Here is an 18,076-nt window from a genome sequence, read left to right as displayed (position 1 = left end):
TCACAGCGACCCAGTTAGAAAGGAGAGGGTGGTTATAAATGGTGTATTCTCCATCACTAAGCCAGTTACTTACCCATTTACACACATTTTCCCCCAGACCCAGCATTCTCATTTTGTGTACCAATCTCTTGTGTGGCACGGTATCAAACGCTTTGGAAAAATCTAGATATACCACATCCAATGACTTACCTTGGTCCAGTCTATAGCTTATCTCTTCATAAAAACTGATTAGATTGGTTTGACAGGAGCGATTCCTCATAAACCCATGCTGATATGGCATTAAACAGTTATTCTCATTGAGATAATCCAGAATAACATCCCTCAGAAACCCTTCAAATATTTTACCAACAATAGAGGTTAGACTTACTGGCCTATAATTTCCAGGTTCACTTTTAGAGCCCTTTTTTAATATTGGTACCACATTTGCTGTGCGCCAGTCCTGTGGAATAGACCCCGTCGCTATAGCGTCTCTAAATATAAGAAATAATGGTTTGTCTATTACATTACTTAGTTCTCTTAGTACTCATGGGTGTATGCCATCCGGACCCGGAGATTTATCTATTTTAGTCTTATTTAGCTGGATTTGCACCTCTTCTTGGGTTAATTGGTGACCCTTAATATCAGCTTTTCTTTGTCTCTGTAACTCCTTTTGGATAAGATATTTAAACTCAGGCTTACTGTGCGCTGCTGAGACCAGAATAAAATCACCACTTGAGAAGTTTAACTATTTATTCCCAACGCGTTTCAAAGTGAAAAAACACTTCTTCCTCAGGGGATGACATATAGTGAATAGGTACAGCCTTCTCTGGTTAAATACATACATTATTTGAATTTAGGCGCCAAAAAATCACATGTGATGAGAGGACAGATGTCAAAATTCAAGGGTTAATGGAGCGTGAAATACATTTAAAAATGTTCTTATTACTAAGCAATTAAACCTTCTTGATTTCTATTATAGGGGATATGTAAAGAATATATTGAAAAAAGAAAAAAGTTTATTGCGCTGAAGAAATATTATGGGGGAAGGAACGAACCCATTGAGAGAATATATGTATATATCATAGTCCAGAGCCAATGCCACTCGGCTGAAGCAGACTTCGTTCGGGAAAAGAAGACCACATCGAAATGGAAGAAAAAGTTAAAAAAGGTATTACATGAAAATGAGTTTAAAAAAATGCATTAAAAATCCTTTTATTAAAAAGTAAAAACTAATATGATAAAAATGTATGAAAAAAAAAAAAAAAAAAAAATATATATATATATATATATAATAAAAATGCGTTGGAATAATATATGTATGAATAAAAATTGTATAAAATTGGGAATATAGCTCCGGTGGGAATATCAAAATGGTTAATAGGTGCATGACAAGGGAAGCGGACCTACAAGAATATCACTCAGAAATAAATCATAAGAACGAGTTTGTATCCAAGAAACAGAAGTTACATTTGATATTAACAATATTTTTAAGAAAAAGGGAGAAAAAAGTTAAAATTTAAAATGGTAATTCAGTGAGAGCGCTCTAATAGAAAACAAGACAAAAAAACGAGTTCTCTCCAAATATACTCCAAAAAATTGTTAAAAGAAAAATATATCTTTAAAAAGGGTAGTTATAAAAAGACCTCTGTAATTTCGTTAAGACCATTGGGTTTCAGTGTGTTTAGTCTGTAAATCCAAAAAATCTCCTTGCGATTTAATTGTCCCAATCTGTCAGGGTGATCACTGGGTATATGCTCAATGGGGCTTATTTTTAACCCCTTGTAGTTTTTTCCATGCTTTAAAGCAAAGTGCCTGGAAAGTCCGTGTTGCATAAAACCTATTTTAATATTATGTCTATGGGAATTAACCCTTCGGTGTAAGGGCTGAGTTGTTCTACCTACATACTGCTTTTTGCAATCACATTCGATTACATATATCACAAATCCTGTAGTACAATTTAGAAAACTTTTAATGGGAAAGCATTCTTTAGTGAAAGTGGATTCAAAAGTTTTTTCATTATGGGAGATAATACCGCAACATAAGCAATTTCTTTTACCACATTTATATATCCCTATTACTGAATTGGATGAAGAGAAGGATGGTTTTGTTCTAAGACGACTAGGAGCTACTAGATTTTTAATAGTAGGTGCTCTACGAAAAGTAATGCCGGGGTTCTTCGGGAGAATTCTACATAAAACCGGATCATTTAAAAGAACATGCCAATTACGTGTCAGGATTTCTCTTATTTTGATGTTTTCAACACAAAATTGTGTAATAAAATTACTTGTGAATCTTTTATTCTCAGTTGTGGTCCTCTTGGTTCCATAAAATAGCGAATTCTGGGAAAGACCTTTGCTGGTATTATAGGCATCTTTTACCAATCCTTCAGGGTATTTCTTTGCCATAAACCTATTCCTCAATATTTCAGCCTGATTTTCAAAATCCCTCGTATCAGTCCAATTTTTTCTGATTCTTTTATATTGGTTAGCAGGTATATTTTTTAACCAGCTATTTTTATCGACATGTTTAAAAAAGGTTTTTGTTAAAATATTGTTGTTCTGAATAAATACAGTTATATCTAAAAAATTAATGGTGGAGGAATTAAATATAGAGGAAAAGGACAAACCCCAGCGATTATTATTCATATCCATGATAAATTCATCAATATCATTCATGGAGTTATCCCAAACAAAGAATAGATCGTCTATGAATCTCTTATATGTGATAATAATATTCTGAAATTTAGATTTAAAAATGTAAAAATCCTCGAAAGCCCCCCTAAAAATATTTGTGTATGTAGGTGCGACCTGGGACCCCATCGCAGTCCCAAGCCGCTGATGGTACAAGCACCCATCAAAAGTAAAATAGTTATTTTTTAAAATAAATTCCATCCCTTTCAATAAAAACTTTTTTTGCATAGATGAGTCTTTTATCTTTCACTAAAACCTTATTAAAACAAGCAAGTCCCAGATCATGAGAAATATTGGAATACAAAGAGGACACGTCCATGGTTAAAAAAACATATTGCGGTTTCCATCTAATAGTTTGGAGTATTTGAATGAGATGTGTGGAATCTCTAATAAAGCTTTTTAATAGGGGTACATGAGTCACCATAATTCTATCTATGTATTGTGATAAATTACTTGTGGTAGAACCAATACTGGATATGATGGGTCTACCAGGAGGATTTTTCATATTTTTGTGAATTTTAGGGAGGTGATAAAAAAAGGGTGTACGAGGGTTAGATATAGTTAAAAATTTATATTCATTTTTATCAAAAATATGATGGTTCTTTCCTTCTAGAATAAGTTTATCATAATTTGTCTGGGTTTTCATTAATACTTCGAATGTGGTTTTCATGTAATATTTTTTATCAGATAAAATTCTCAGTGCTTCACCACAATAATCTTTATAGTTCTGGATGACTATAATAATCTTTATTTTTAATAATAATCTTTATTTTTGTATAGCGCTAACATATTCCGCAGCGCTTTACAGTTTGCACACATCATCATCACTGTCCCCGATGGGGCTCACAATCTAAATTCCCTATCAGTATGTCTTTGGAGTGTGGGAGGAAACCGGAGTGCCCGGAGGAAACCCACGCAAACACGGGGAGAACATACAAACTCCTTGCAGATGTTGTCCTTGGTGGGACTATACCTCCTCCCTTGTCTGCTGAACGAATAACGATGTCAGTGCGAGATTTTAACTCATTAAGTGCTATTTTTTCATTTTTTGTTAGATTATTTTTATAATTATTTTTATTGTTACGGAACAGATCCTTAAATTCCTCCTGTACCATGTCATTGAATACATTCAGATGATGTCCCTTATTATCGATTGGATAGAAGTTGGACTTCTTGGGTACTTCCAAATGAAAACCCAAAGTGCTGGTATCGATTGAATCCTCTATATTTTTATCGCAGGTTTTTTTTCTGACCAGTTTCCTGTAGTGCAAAATGCCGCTTGAGAGTCAGTTTTCTTATAAAAATTTGTAGATCTAAAAACAAATTGAAATCATTTGTCCTAAATGTGGGGCAAAAAGCAAGTCCTTTAGATAGGACCCTGGTTTCATCGGGTGTAAGACTATATGAGGATAAATTGAAGATATTACCCTCCTCTATACCGATGATATCTCTTTTTTTATATGATTTTCCCTTTCTTTTTTTCTCCCCCCTCTGCTTCCTCTATAGACCCTTTTCTTTTTCCATTTTTTGGTGAGAAAAATTTGTTTATATATGTGGGTTTTAGTGCTCGTGGTAAAAAAGGAACAGTTGTGTTATCCGTATTGGAATTATCAATTAAAATCGTATTACTTTTAGATGTATCTGAAACAGAAATGTCTATTAGTGATTCTTGTGTTCCTTCTGGGAATTCCATAAGTGCTGGGGATGAAATTTCAAGGGGATAGGTGTGATTATTTGGTTCGTGTCAAGGATAGGGTTAATTGTGTCCATAAGATTTTTTTCTTTATCAAAATTATTAGTTTTATCACTATTGAGACGTGTCATTTGTTCCTTGATGTTCTCTAAGTGTTTCATAGCCTCAATTAATGGTGCAGTCATTTTGGTGCTTTTGATTATGGGGGGTTTAGAGAAAATATTCTCTTTTACTTGAGGTAGCTGTGCTAATTTGTTTTTTTCTATGGGTATAGTATCAGATATTTTCGGCATAGATTTATTGGTTTGATCTATTTTTTGGGGAATATCATTATTTTTATTTTTATTGTTCATTCTTCTATAGTCTTCCCTATCCCTTTGTAGTTTTTTTGATTTTTTGAGGACAGTTTCATGTTCAACCTGCATAACATGTGTGATTATATTGGAATTGATTTTCTTATATTCTGCATGTTTATGAAAGGGAATCAGTTCTTTAGACAACTCCAAAACTTTGGAGGCTGCCATCTCGGCTAATTTAGATCTCTTTTTATTATTTCTTTTTATATTAATATTATTATTATTATTATTATTATTATTATTATTTATTGTTATAGCGCCATTTATTCCATGGCGCTTTACATGTAAGGAGGGGTATACATAATAAAAACAAGTACAATAATCTTAAACAATTCAAGTCATAACTGGTACAGGGTGAGAGAGGACCCTGCCCGCGAGGGCTCACATTCTTCAAGGGATGGGTGATAATACAGTAGGCGAGGGTAGAGCTGGTCGTGCAGCGGTTTGGTCGATCGGTGGTTACTGCAGGTTGTAGGCTTGGCGGAAGAGGTGGGTCTTCAGGCTCTTTTTGAAGGTTTCGATGGTAGGTGAGAGTCTGATATGTTGTGGTAGAGAGTTCCAGAGTAGGGGTGATGCGCGAGAGAAATCTTGTATGCGATTGTGGGAAGAGGAGATAAGAGGGGAGTAGAGAAGGAGATCTTGTGAGAATCGGAGGTTGCGTGCGGGAAAGTACCGGGAGACGAGGTCACAGATGTATGGAGGAGACAGGTTGTGGATGGCTTTGTATGTCATGGTTAGGGTTTTGTAATGGAGTCTCTGGGCAATTGGGAGCCAGTGAAGGGATTGACTGAGGGGAGAAGCTGGGGAATAGCGGGGGGACAGGTGGATTAGTCGGGCAGCAGAGTTTAGAATAGATTGGAGGGGTGCGAGAGTGTTTGAGGGGAGGCCACAGAGCATGAGGTTGCAGTAGTCAAGGCGAGAGATGATGAGGGCATGGACTAGGGTTTTTGCAGATTCTTGGGTGAGGAATGAACGGATTCGTGAAATATTTTTGAGTTGAAGTCGGCAGGAAGTGGAAAGGGCTTAGATATGTGGTTTGAAGGAGAGATCAGTGTCAAGGATTACTCCGAGGCAGCGAGCTTGTGGGACTGGGGATAGTGGGCAGTCATTTACTATAATTGATAGGTTCGTAGGGGGGGTCACGTGAGATGGGGGAAAGATGATGAATTCTGTTTTGTCCATGTTGAGTTTCAGAAATCTAGCGGAGAAGAAGGATGAAATAGTGGACAGACATTGAGGGATTCTGTTTAGTAGGGAGGTGATATCTGGTCCAGAGATGTAGATCTGTGTGTCATCAGCGTAAAGATGATAGTGAAAGCCATGAGATTCTATGAGCTGTCCCAGGCCAAAGGTGTAAATAGAGAACAGCAGGGGCCCAAGGACTGAACCTTGTGGGACTCCGACAGATAGGGGGCGAGGTGAGGAGGTGGTGTGTGAGTGGGAGACGCTGAATGTCCGGTCTGTTAGGTATGATGAGATCCAGGATAGGGCCAAGTCTGTGATGCCGAGGGATGAGAGGGTCTGTAATAATAGGGAATGGTCCACTGTGTCAAAGGCAGCCGACAGGTCCAGGAGGAGGAGGACAGAGTAGTGTCGCTTGCTCTTGGCGGTTAAGAGGTCATTGGTGACCTTAGTAAGGGCAGATTCAGTGGAGTGGTGTGACCGGAAGCCAGATTGTAAGCGGTCGAAGAGGGAGCAAGAAGAGAGATGGGAGGACAGTTCAAGGTAGACGTGTTGTTCCAGTAGCTTGGAGGCGTAGGGGAGAAGTGATATAGGGCGATAGCTAGATACAGAGGATGGGTCAAGAGAGGGCTTTTTGAGGATAGGTGTGATGGAGGCATGTTTAAAGCTTGAGGGGAAAACACCAGTTGTTAGTGATAGGTTGAAGAGATGGGTTAGGGTTGGGATGAAGACTGTGGTGAGGTTTGGTATGAAGTGGGATGGGATTGGGTCGAATGCACAGGTGGTGAGATGTGATCTTGAGAGTAGAGTGGAGAGTCGATCTTCTGTAATGGTGGAGAAGTTGGTTTTGGAGGTGGAGGACTGGGAAGTCAGGAGAAAGGGCTCTGGGGGTTGTTTACCAAAACTGTCCCTGATGTTATCAATTTTCTGCTTGAAAAATGAGGCAAAGTCTTCAGCTGAGATGAGTGGGGAGGGAGGAGGTGCTGGGGGGCGGAGGAGAGAATTGAAGGTGTTGAATAACTGTTTAGGGTTGTGAGACAGGGAGGATATGAGAGATGAGAAGTAGGTTTGTTTAGCTGTGGCGAGTGTGGTCTTGAAAGTAGTGAGGGACTGTTTGAATGTGATGAAGTGCTCGTTGGAGTGGGATCTTTTCCATCTGCGCTCAGCAGCCCTGGAAGCTCACCTCAGCTCTTTGGTCAGGCTGGTGTGCCAGGGCTGTCTGTTGATTTTGCGAGTTTTGGTATGTGTAAGTGGGGCAGCGGATTCCAAAGCTACAGCTTTTGTGGTGTTATATAGAGCAGCAGCGTCATCTGCATTGTGTAAGGAACTTATATCTGTGAGAGGGAGGAGGGATTCAGAGAATGAGTGTAGGTCAAGGTGTTTAAGATTCCTGCGAGGGTGTGAAAGTTTGTGGGGTGGGGATTGTAGACATGGAGTGAAGAGGGAAGAGAATGTGAGCAGGTTGTGGTCAGAGAGAGGAAGAGGTGAGTTAGAGAGGTTAGATAGGGAGCAGAGGCTGGTGAAGATGAGGTCCAGTGTGTGGCCATCTTTATGGGTGGATGTAGAAGACCATTGAGTGAGGCCGAAGGAGGATATAAGAGTAAAAATATAAGATATATAAGAGTAAAATCATCTTGTGCATGCAATTATTAAGGTTATTGTCCCATTCTTTAGTAAAGTCCAAGTCTTTATCGAAAGTTGAGTCAAAGACCAACCTTAATCCACGTGGACAGATATTCTCCTCCAAGTAGATAGATAGGAACCTGGTGTCCAAGCTGTAGTGCAATTCCTCCTTCAGGGCTTCTTTAAAGTTCGTAAAAATTCTCCGGAAGGTCTTGGTTTCTTCTTCGCTGAAAGTGTCCGAGGTGTCATCATTAGATACCACAAATCCAGTATTCCCAATGGTTTGTAGAATAAGACGTTCTCTTGATGATATTCTATTTTGGAAGTATTCCATACTGACACAAAGTACCGGACCCTCTGCTGCTCAGGATTTCCTTATACAGCTGCTGTACTATCCAGGCACAGCCGAAAAAGAGACTGAATAAAACTAAGGAAAGAAAAAGCGCAATAGGGTCTTATCTGGGTGGAAAATAGAATAAATTCAAATGGAATCTACTCACCTTTTCCAGCAAGGATAAAAGCATGTAAGTCAATGTCAGCCTGCTGCACGCCCGAAGGTTCACATCTGTGACCGCCAATATAACTCCTTTTGGATAAGATATTTAAACTCAGGCTTACTGTGCGCTGCTGAGACCAGAATAAAATCACCACTTGAGAAGTTTAACTATTTATTCCCAACGCGTTTCAAAGTGAAAAAACACTTCTTCCTCAGGGGATGACATATAGTGAATAGGTACAGCCTTCTCTGGTTAAATACATACATTATTTGAATTTAGGCGCCAAAAAATCACATGTGATGAGAGGACAGATGTCAAAATTCAAGGGTTAATGGAGCGTGAAATACATTTAAAAATGTTCTTATTACTAAGCAATTAAACCTTCTTGATTTCTATTATAGGGGATATGTAAAGAATATATTGAAAAAAGAAAAAAGTTTATTGCGCTGAAGAAATATTATGGGGGAAGGAAAGAACCCATTGAGAGAATATATGTATATATCATAGTCCAGAGCCAATGCCACTCGGCTGAAGCAGACTTCGTTCGGGAAAAGAAGACCACATCGAAATGGAAGAAAAAGTTAAAAAAAGTATTACATGAAAATGAGTTTAAAAAAATGCATTAAAAATCCTTTTATTAAAAAGTAAAAACTATGATAAAAATGTATGAAAAAAAAAAAAAATAAATATATATATATATATATATATATATATATATATATATATATATATAAATATATATAATAAAAATGCGTTGGAATAATATATGTATGAATAAAAATTATTGTATAAAATTGGGAATATAGCTCCGGTGGGAATATCAAAATGGTTAATAGGTGCATGACAAGGGAAGCGGACCTACAAGAATATCACTCAGAAATAAATCATAAGAACGAGTTCGTATCCCTGAAACAGAAGTTACATTTGATATTAACAATATTTTTAAGAAAAAGGGAGAAAAAAGTTAAAATTTAAAATGGTAATTCAGTGAGAGCGCTCTAATAGAAAACAAGAAAAAAAAACAACGCGTTCTCTCCAAATATACTCCAAAAAATTGTTAAAAGAAAAATATATCTTTAAAAAGGGTAGTTATAAAAAGACCTCTGTAATTTCGTTAAGACCATTGGGTTTCAGTGTGTTTAGTCTGTAAATCCAAAAAATCTCCTTGCGATTTAATTGTCCCAATCTGTCAGGGTGATCACTGGGTATATGCTCAATGGGGCTTATTTTTAACCCCTTGTAGTTTTTTCCATGCTTTAAAGCAAAGTGCCTGGAAAGTCCGTGTTGCATAAAACCTATTTTAATATTATGTCTATGGGAATTAACCCTTCGGTGTAAGGGCTGAGTTGTTCTACCTACATACTGCTTTTTGCAATCACATTCGATTAAATATATCACAAATCCTGTAGTACAATTTAGAAAACTTTTAATGGGAAAGCATTCTTTAGTGAAAGTGGATTCAAAAGTTTTTTCATTATGGGAGATAATACCGCAACATAAGCAATTTCTTTTACCACATTTATATATCCCTATTACTGAATTGGATGAAGAGAAGGATGGTTTTGTTCTAAGACGACTCGGAGCTACTAGATTTTTAATAGTAGGTGCTCTACGAAAAGTAATGCCGGGGTTCTTCGGGAGAATTCTACATAAAACCGGATCATTTAAAAGAACATGCCAATTACGTGTCAGGATTTCTCTTATTTTGATGTTTTCAGCACAAAATTGTGTAATAAAATTACTTGTGAATCTTTTATTCTCCGTTGTGGTCCCATTGAGCATATACCCAGTGATCACCCTGACAGATTGGGACAATTAAATCGCAAGGAGATTTTTTGGATTTACAGACTAAACACACTGAAACCCAATGGTCTTAACGAAATTACAGAGGTCTTTTTATAACTACCCTTTTTAAAGATATATTTTTCTTTTAACAATTTTTTGGAGTATATTTGGAGAGAACTCGTTGTTTTTTTGTCTTGTTTTCTATTAGAGCGCTCTCACTGAATTACCATTTTAAATTTTAACTTTTTTCTCCCTTTTTCTTAAAAATATTGTTAATATCAAATGTAACTTCTGTTTCAGGGATACGAACTCGTTCTTATGATGTATTTCTGAGTGATATTCTTGTAGGTCCGCTTCCCTTGTCATGCACCTATTAACCATTTTGATATTCCCACCGGAGCTATATTCCCAATTTTATACAATAATTTTTATTCATACATATATTATTCCAACGCATTTTTATTATATATATTTTTTTATATATATATTTTTTTTTTTTCATACATTTTTATCATATTAGTTTTTACTTTTTAATAAAAGGATTTTTAATGCATTTTTTTAAACTCATTTTCATGTAATACCTTTTTTAACTTTTTCTTCCATTTCGATGTGGTCTCCTTTTCCCGAACGAAGTCTGCTTCAGCCGAGTGGCATTGGCTCTGGACTATGATATATACATATATTCTCTCAATGGGTTCGTTCCTTCCCCCATAATATTTCTTCAGCGCAATAAACTTTTTTCTTTTTCTTTTTTCAATATATTCTTTACATATCCCCTATAATAGAAATCAAGAAGGTTTAATTGCTTAGTAATAAGAACATTTTTAAATGTATTTCACGCTCCATTAACCCTTGAACTTTGACATCTGTCCTCTCATCACATGTGATTTTTTTGGTGCCTAAATTCAAATAATGTATGTATTTAACCAGAGAAGGCTGTACCTATTCACTATATGTCATCCCCTGAGGAAGAAGTGTTTTTTCACTTTGAAACGCGTTGGGAATAAATAGTTAAACTTCTCAAGTGGTGATTTTATTCTGGTCTCAGCAGCGCACAGTAAGCCTGAGTTTAAATATCTTATCCAAAAGGAGTTATATTGGCGGCCACGGATTTGAACCTTCGGGCGTGCAGCAGGCTGACATTGACTTACATGCTTTTATCCTTGCTGGAAAAGGTGAGTAGATTCCATTTGAATTTATTCTATTTTCCACCCAGATAAGACCCTATTGCGCTTTTTCTTTCCTTAGTTTCATTCAGTCTCTTTCTTTGTCTCTGGGCATTTCACCTAGCATTTCATTTTCCACCGTGGAGAAGGTGTTTAATATATTAGCTTTTTCCTCATCTACAACCATACTTTCCTCACAATTTTTTAATGGTCCTACACTTTCACTTATGAATCTTTTACTATTGATATAGTTGAAGAACAGCTTGGGATTAGTTTTACTCTCCTTAGCAATGTGCTTCTGTTTCCTTTTTGGCAGCTTTAATTATTTTTTTAGATAAAGAATTTGTCTCCATAGTTTTTTTAGAGCTTCAACAGTGCCATCCTGTTTTAGTAGTTTAAATGCTTTCTTTTTACTGTTAATTGCCCCTCTTACTACTTTGTTTAGCCACATTGGGTTTTTCCTATTTCTTAAACTTTTTATTCCCACAAGGAGTAAACCGCTTACAGTGCCTATTTAGGATATTCTTAAACATTTGAGTTTCAAAGTTGCAATTCTTTTTTCCAGACCATGCACCTTTTCTTCTAATAGGGCCACTAATCTACACTTCTGGCAGGTGAAGTGGGATGATTCTTCTGGTCGATCTGTTAACATGTAGCACATGTTGCAGCTCACCATGTAGGTTGTCACATCTGCCATGTTGCTCCTAGATCCTGCTGACTTGCTGCGTGTCTGACTAGATTACACAAGAAGGAAATCAGGCAAGCTTTCTTGCAATAATGTCCTAGAGGCAAAAATTTGCGGTTCAGCGATGCTTTCTAAGCAGCTGGTCCCGACTGTATCCAACGATCCTCTTGCTTAGGGAGACTCTTTGCTTTTCCCAGATGGCACATGGAATATGCAAATTATCTTCCTCAAGCTTCAATCCATGGTTCACGATAAAAAGGGAAAGCAGATTAAACCCTGTTTGACCTCGTGAGACAATCACAAAAAATAAAATGCCTGGTCTTTGACCTTATGAGGCGGTGTCTGTGAATGCGGCATATTTCACTCCAAAACCCACACACACTCGGCTCTGCCAAGTCGTCTATACCATACACAGTGGTAAAAGGAAAAAAGTGTGGTGCTGAATGTTTCAAAGCTTTATTGATATCAAAAAATGTTACAATAACCGCAAAGTCATAGGGTCTTATTTACAACACATAACACAGAGAAAATGTCAGACATTAAAATAGACAGCGACATCAATAGAAACGTCATTCAACTCGAATCGATTCTTGTCCCTGTCTGCCCAGCTGATTCTGCCACTGCCGGTTGGTTAGGGGTTGAACGTATCTGAAGCATATTCTGAAAATAGATTAATGTAAAAAGACTAGGGTTTAAAAATAGATTCTATATACTAAATAACTAGCGAAGTGAATAAGTTTACTACACACTGAGATAACAGTTAACAGTATATATACATGAATATACGCACAGTTACGATTTGTGAAACAAATACATTTACTACACAAGGAGTTAAAACATAGTTACAGCGCTAACCATGAATGTATAATGGAGGAACGGCGGCTTCTCGTTAATAGCGTGGCTCTTGAGGTAGTTGTGTTTGGTGTGAGGAGTGGTAAAATGTTAGCACGCTGCTGGGTAAGTTTATCGCCGCAAGTCCTTGTGAAAACTCACGCCAGCCCTAGGGTTCACACCTCTTGGTGGTTGTATGACTTTGGGTGGCATCTTTTAACAAGTCCAGAGCGTGAGATCCTGGAATGAGGGCCCCTTTATAGATGAGCTCGTCCCGGTCACTCCATGACATCGTCTGTTTTGCGACATAACTTTTAACGAAACGGGTGCGCTTTGCCTGAACCAAGGATTCAGGAGTCCAGAATACCACTCTGGTCCTCAGACCGTTCTGTGTTTGCATTTGCCATTTGTTGATGACCCGAAGGTTCGATAAGTGTTAAATTAGAGAGTCCTTTCCTGTCTGGCGTGAAGCAGGCACCTCTGCAGAATCTCTGTGTAACATTTAATCTTTACGTCCTCCGTTAAATAAGTGCATGCCAGAATATCTGCTATTTCGCCATCAAGCCGGGAAAGAGTCATCTGGCGTGCAGGAGCACTAGCGAGGGGTTGCTGCGTAAGTCTGTTAAGTTTGTGTTTGGGCACAAAGTACATTTTCTCGGCATGTTCCATCATCGTCCCGCTATCAACTAGGTAACGAGGGGAACAGCTACAGCGAGTAAGGGACCGATAAATCCTCCTGACTGGTTCAACAAGCATCTTTTCTTTTTAATGGATACTTTCTTATCACCCACTCGTCTTATAGAGCAACGCCATTTTTTCAAAAAATTTTTTGGCATTCTTAAAGAGGTATGCGACCTTTCAATATCTTTAGAGCAATTTTGGCTATTATCAAATCCTTCTTGGCATTCTTTAAAATAAGCTTTGTCCTAGGGGCTCGCTTTGGCCAGCTTTTTCTGGAGTCCCCAGTTGCGATGCACTCTGACATCTTGTCAGCAGGCCGCACAAGGTATGAATGACCCGGTACGTGAAAAAACTCACTTTTTAGGGCGTTTTTTCTTTTTGAACATCCACAAGTAAAGCTGGTGGAAACAAGCCCGTACGCAATCATAGCTCCTCAGGGCTATCGCCTCGTAAATTGAGTTCCCAAAAGGAACCAGAGTTGCATCCTCAAAAGCTTCTAAGAAGAATTGTGCGTTACCGGGATACATCTGCTTAGCCAGACTCATAATCTGCAATTTATCACGAGGATTGTTAAAAAGAACCATGTACTTGGTGTTCAAACTAATCATTCTACACTTTTTACCCTGTAAGAATACATTCTGCACTAAATAAAATATACTCTGGTTTCGGTGATGTATGTACTTTGTGAATGCTTTTTCTATCTCGCTATTTCCGGAAGCGCTATCCATCAGGTCATCAACAATAGCCAAATTTACGTTGTCAGGCGGGAACAGGACATCGTCCGTAAATGATTCAGGGAGCCCTTCGACAAATTTGATGTTATGAAATGAATTAAGCATTTCATCGTACATTTTTTGCCAGCATGCATAAAAATAGACAATGTTCTCAAGTGTGTGAGTTAATAACGATGGTGCTCGCTCGAGCAGTTTTACAAAATAACTTTTCCCTGAATTAGAGGGCCCAGCTAATAAGCAACTTAGTGAGTGTTTAAGCTGTGTGTCCATGATGTTGTAGAACACGAAAGAGTTAGGGTTGTCTCAGGAATTCGGCTACCGTTTCATGGGAGTGTGAAACAAGCGCTTCTTGAGGGATTCATAATCTCGCATTTCCCAAGTGTTGCCGGCGGGATGAGGTTCCCTTTTCACAGAGACTGTGACAGGGAATAATGTATTGTCAGCTTGAGAAAAACATCTTAATAACCGAAAGGCAGCGTTGTAAAATCGTCAAACAATGTCTTTTTGTATAAACGCATCTTTGTGCCTTGCAGAGAAGCCATGTTTCAATCGCCCAATGTTTTTTAACCCTTACAATGCCGCTCTGTTCTACAGATTTTTGAGTTCTGGGGTCCGAGTTGCGAGGGTAATCCAGAAACATATCTCTAAGGCTGAATTAGAGCTATTCAGCATAATACCCTTAACTTTCAAAACACACTTTTCATTGTTCAAGCGATACGCATATGTTTTGGGACCGGCAGATACATACTCTGTGATGTGCGTGTCATGCGGTACTTCACTGGTAAGATCCCCCAAATATACCCCAAGGGGTGGCATTCACTCGCCAGGCCGCTGCACAAAAATGACAGTCTGTATCGTGGTAGAGGCATCGTTCCTGCAACCGGTCCAAAAGAGCATACAGCTCTAATCGCGCGATAAAAACATTTTGTTTCGATTGATCGAGTGATGGTCTGTGTAGCGCCAATTAGAGGTTGCTGTGTCATCGATAAAGTTTAACTCCGAAACATCATAGTACGGGAGAAAGGCATACTCAAACAATTCATCAGGGTCTGTTACCACGCTTGTGCACAGTAAATTTGCGCGCTTCGTGAATTTACCCCAAAAAGAGTTTAAAACGAGCTTGGTGATTTGTCTTTGGGTGGGGTTGAGCTCTATATTGTTGGCATCTAATTTAACACCCTCTTTCTCGTAATACACATCTACATACGCCTTTTTTGCTTTGTCGCTAGCACACCAGCTTGGATAGCCGTTGGCCTCTTGTTTGTTTGCGTGCTACATTAAAATGCATCTTAAACACAATGTGTCATGTACCTCGGAAAAATGCCAGATTTCATAAATCTGCACGATTCTATACCCCTTTTTCCAGAGTGACATCCAGTTCGACAGTGCACCAAGTTCCGGTCAGGGCCCTCTCATCTTGGCTGTGACGGCACTCGGACGTCTGCAAATGGAGCGCACATGTGTAGCATAGGGGAAAAACTAGTTTTTTGTTCATTTTAATGGGCAGGACTGGAAGAAACAAATCTCTGGGCGAGTACAGCTTCACTTGAAGAATGTTACAAAAAATGGGGAAATCCAGCTCAAAGGATAAAAATTTTATTTTGACTTTAGTAAAATCATTGGTACAAAAGGGCAGCTATGTACAAATAGGTATACCCAATGAAGGGAACTACCTTGGACTGAATTACAGAGCACCTGGGCACGCTTTGAACACACAGGTTCTTAAGGCCCTTTTACATTTAGCGATGCACCAGCGATCCGACCAGTGATCCGACCCTGTCAGGATCGCTGGTGCATCGCTAAATGATCGCTAGTGAGCTTTCATACAGAAAGATCTCACAGCGATGCAGCAGCGACGCAGCGCACGATACTCACCTTTCACACACAGAGATCCTGACGTCCTCCCGCCCGCCTCCATGCGTTGTTCGTCGTCACAGCAGGAAGTCTCAGCAGGAAGCGCCCGATGAGAAATGGAGCCGGACATTCTCGCGTGATCAGCGATGGACAGCGGGGGAGCCAGTCGCTGGTAAGTATCACACATAGCGATATCGCTAGCAATATCGCTATAACGTCACAAAACCAGTGACGTTTTAGCGATATTGCTAGCGATATCGCTTAGTGTAAAACCCCCTTTAGACTCAGGATAAGCTTGGAGGTAAACATTGCATCATATAAAGACAATAAACAGGTGAAATAAATAATTACAGAAAAAAACATGTGATGTCAACATATATAAAAATAAAAATGCAATGTGCAAACAATGAATATAGTTGAGCAAATAAAAATTAAAAATACAAAAATTCAAAGATCAATAATATAACATGAATTCTTTTCTTAGATTAAGACCCGTGGGTACACGTGTTTCCAACAAAAAAGTCCAAAAAGCTTCTCTATTGCGCAGCACTTGTTCACGATCACCTCCTCTGGGATGTTTCTTAATATGTTCAATTGCATAGACCCTGCAAGAAAAACACTTCTATTGTGTGCAGACAGTGTTTAGAAATATTAGACATGTGTCTAGTGGCACTATGTACAATATCATATAAATGCTCACGAAACCTTAGAAATAAGTCAGATCGACTATCCGCAAATTAAGAGAGAGCCCAATGCATGCATTTAATGATATAAATGGCATAATGTGAATTAAAATTGAGAAAATTCTGAATTTTATGATTTACTATTTGCTGCATTCTGAAAATGAGTAGTTTTGTGAGAAAAGAACATGTTTTGCATAATGAATGTCCTCATTTGTGATAACCAATTACTTGCACCAGTATTCTTTTGTCCATCCAAAAAACTAGGCGACAGAACATTTCCTAAAGTGGGCGCTTTTCTTGAAACAATTTTGATACCTTCCCCCAATAAATTGTTGGTAATGTCATCACTTAATATATGCAACATATTTTCTATAATGTTTGAAATGGAATGAAAATAAGAACTATACGTTAATACTAAAGTTGGACAATCAAAGGAATTTTTTTGCAGGCAAGACTACCTCTGGATGAGAGAATCCCTAGATTTAGTATCAGTAATGTTAATAGCGCGATTTATGGTCCAAGCAGGATAACCGCGATTTCCTAATCGATTCTTAATATTAACTTCCTTATTGTATAAAACTTCATTGCTACAATCTCGCTTGGCTCTTGTCAGCTCTCCTACAGGTATCGATTTTGTGTGTACTGGATGAAAACTGGTGGCATGTAAATGGTGTTCCCTGCATTTTTTTTCTGAGAGTGGTGCTAGAGATATGCTGATGGGGGTGCACCTGTTAAACATCAGTCCCAAAAACAAATTTCTTTCGAATCAAAAATGTAGTAAAACTCAAATTAAATAAATTGGAATTAATGTATTCTATGAATGGAGGGATCAAATTGACATCTCCTTTCCAAATAAACAAATCATCTATGAAATGATAATACCATTGGATATTGTCTGAAAAAGGATTATTGTAACCAAAAATAAATCTCTTCCCACCATGCCATGACTAACTTTGCAACTGAAGGAGAAAATTTTGCACCCACTGAAACACCATAGTTCTGCAAAAAAAAAATTTTATCAAATAATTGTGAGATAAGAATTCTAAAACTTGAATGATGAAATTTGGAAGTCCAAACTAAACAAACTATATTAAGATGAAAATTTTACCGCCATAATTGCAATTTGGTGAGGGATCAAAGTGCACGGTGAAATGACATCACATGAAAGCCAAGTCCAATCAGATTCCCACGTCGTCTCATGTAATAAGTACAGAACATCCCCGGTATCCTTAAGATAACCTGGGATGCGCTGCACAAGGGGCTGTAGAGCAGAATCAAGCCACTCTCCCAAATGTTCGCTTAAAGAACTAATACCCACCACTATGGGGCACATGGGAGGAGGAAAAAGGTTCTTATGAGTTTTTTTTTTTTTTTTTTTAATGGCATGTAAAATTGGTATTTAAGGGAAATCCACAATCAAAAATTCTGAGTTTTATAGAAAAAAACCCCTGAGAGATGAGCCCTCCTGAACAAGAAGTTGACAAGCTTTGCTATAATCTTCAGTGGGGTCGCATTGGAGAGGAATATAAATATTTGTATCTGAAATTAATTCCTAGATGGATGTTAGCTAATCAGAAATGTTCATTGCTACCACAGAGCCACCTTTATCAGACATTTTCACAATCAGATCAGAATGA

Source organism: Dendrobates tinctorius, unplaced genomic scaffold (assembly GCF_039654945.1).
Source record: "Dendrobates tinctorius isolate UK_male_01 unplaced genomic scaffold, ASM3965494v1 ptg000131l, whole genome shotgun sequence".
Taxonomy (NCBI): domain Eukaryota; kingdom Metazoa; phylum Chordata; class Amphibia; order Anura; family Dendrobatidae; genus Dendrobates; species Dendrobates tinctorius.
This window is presented reverse-complemented; position numbering follows the sequence as displayed.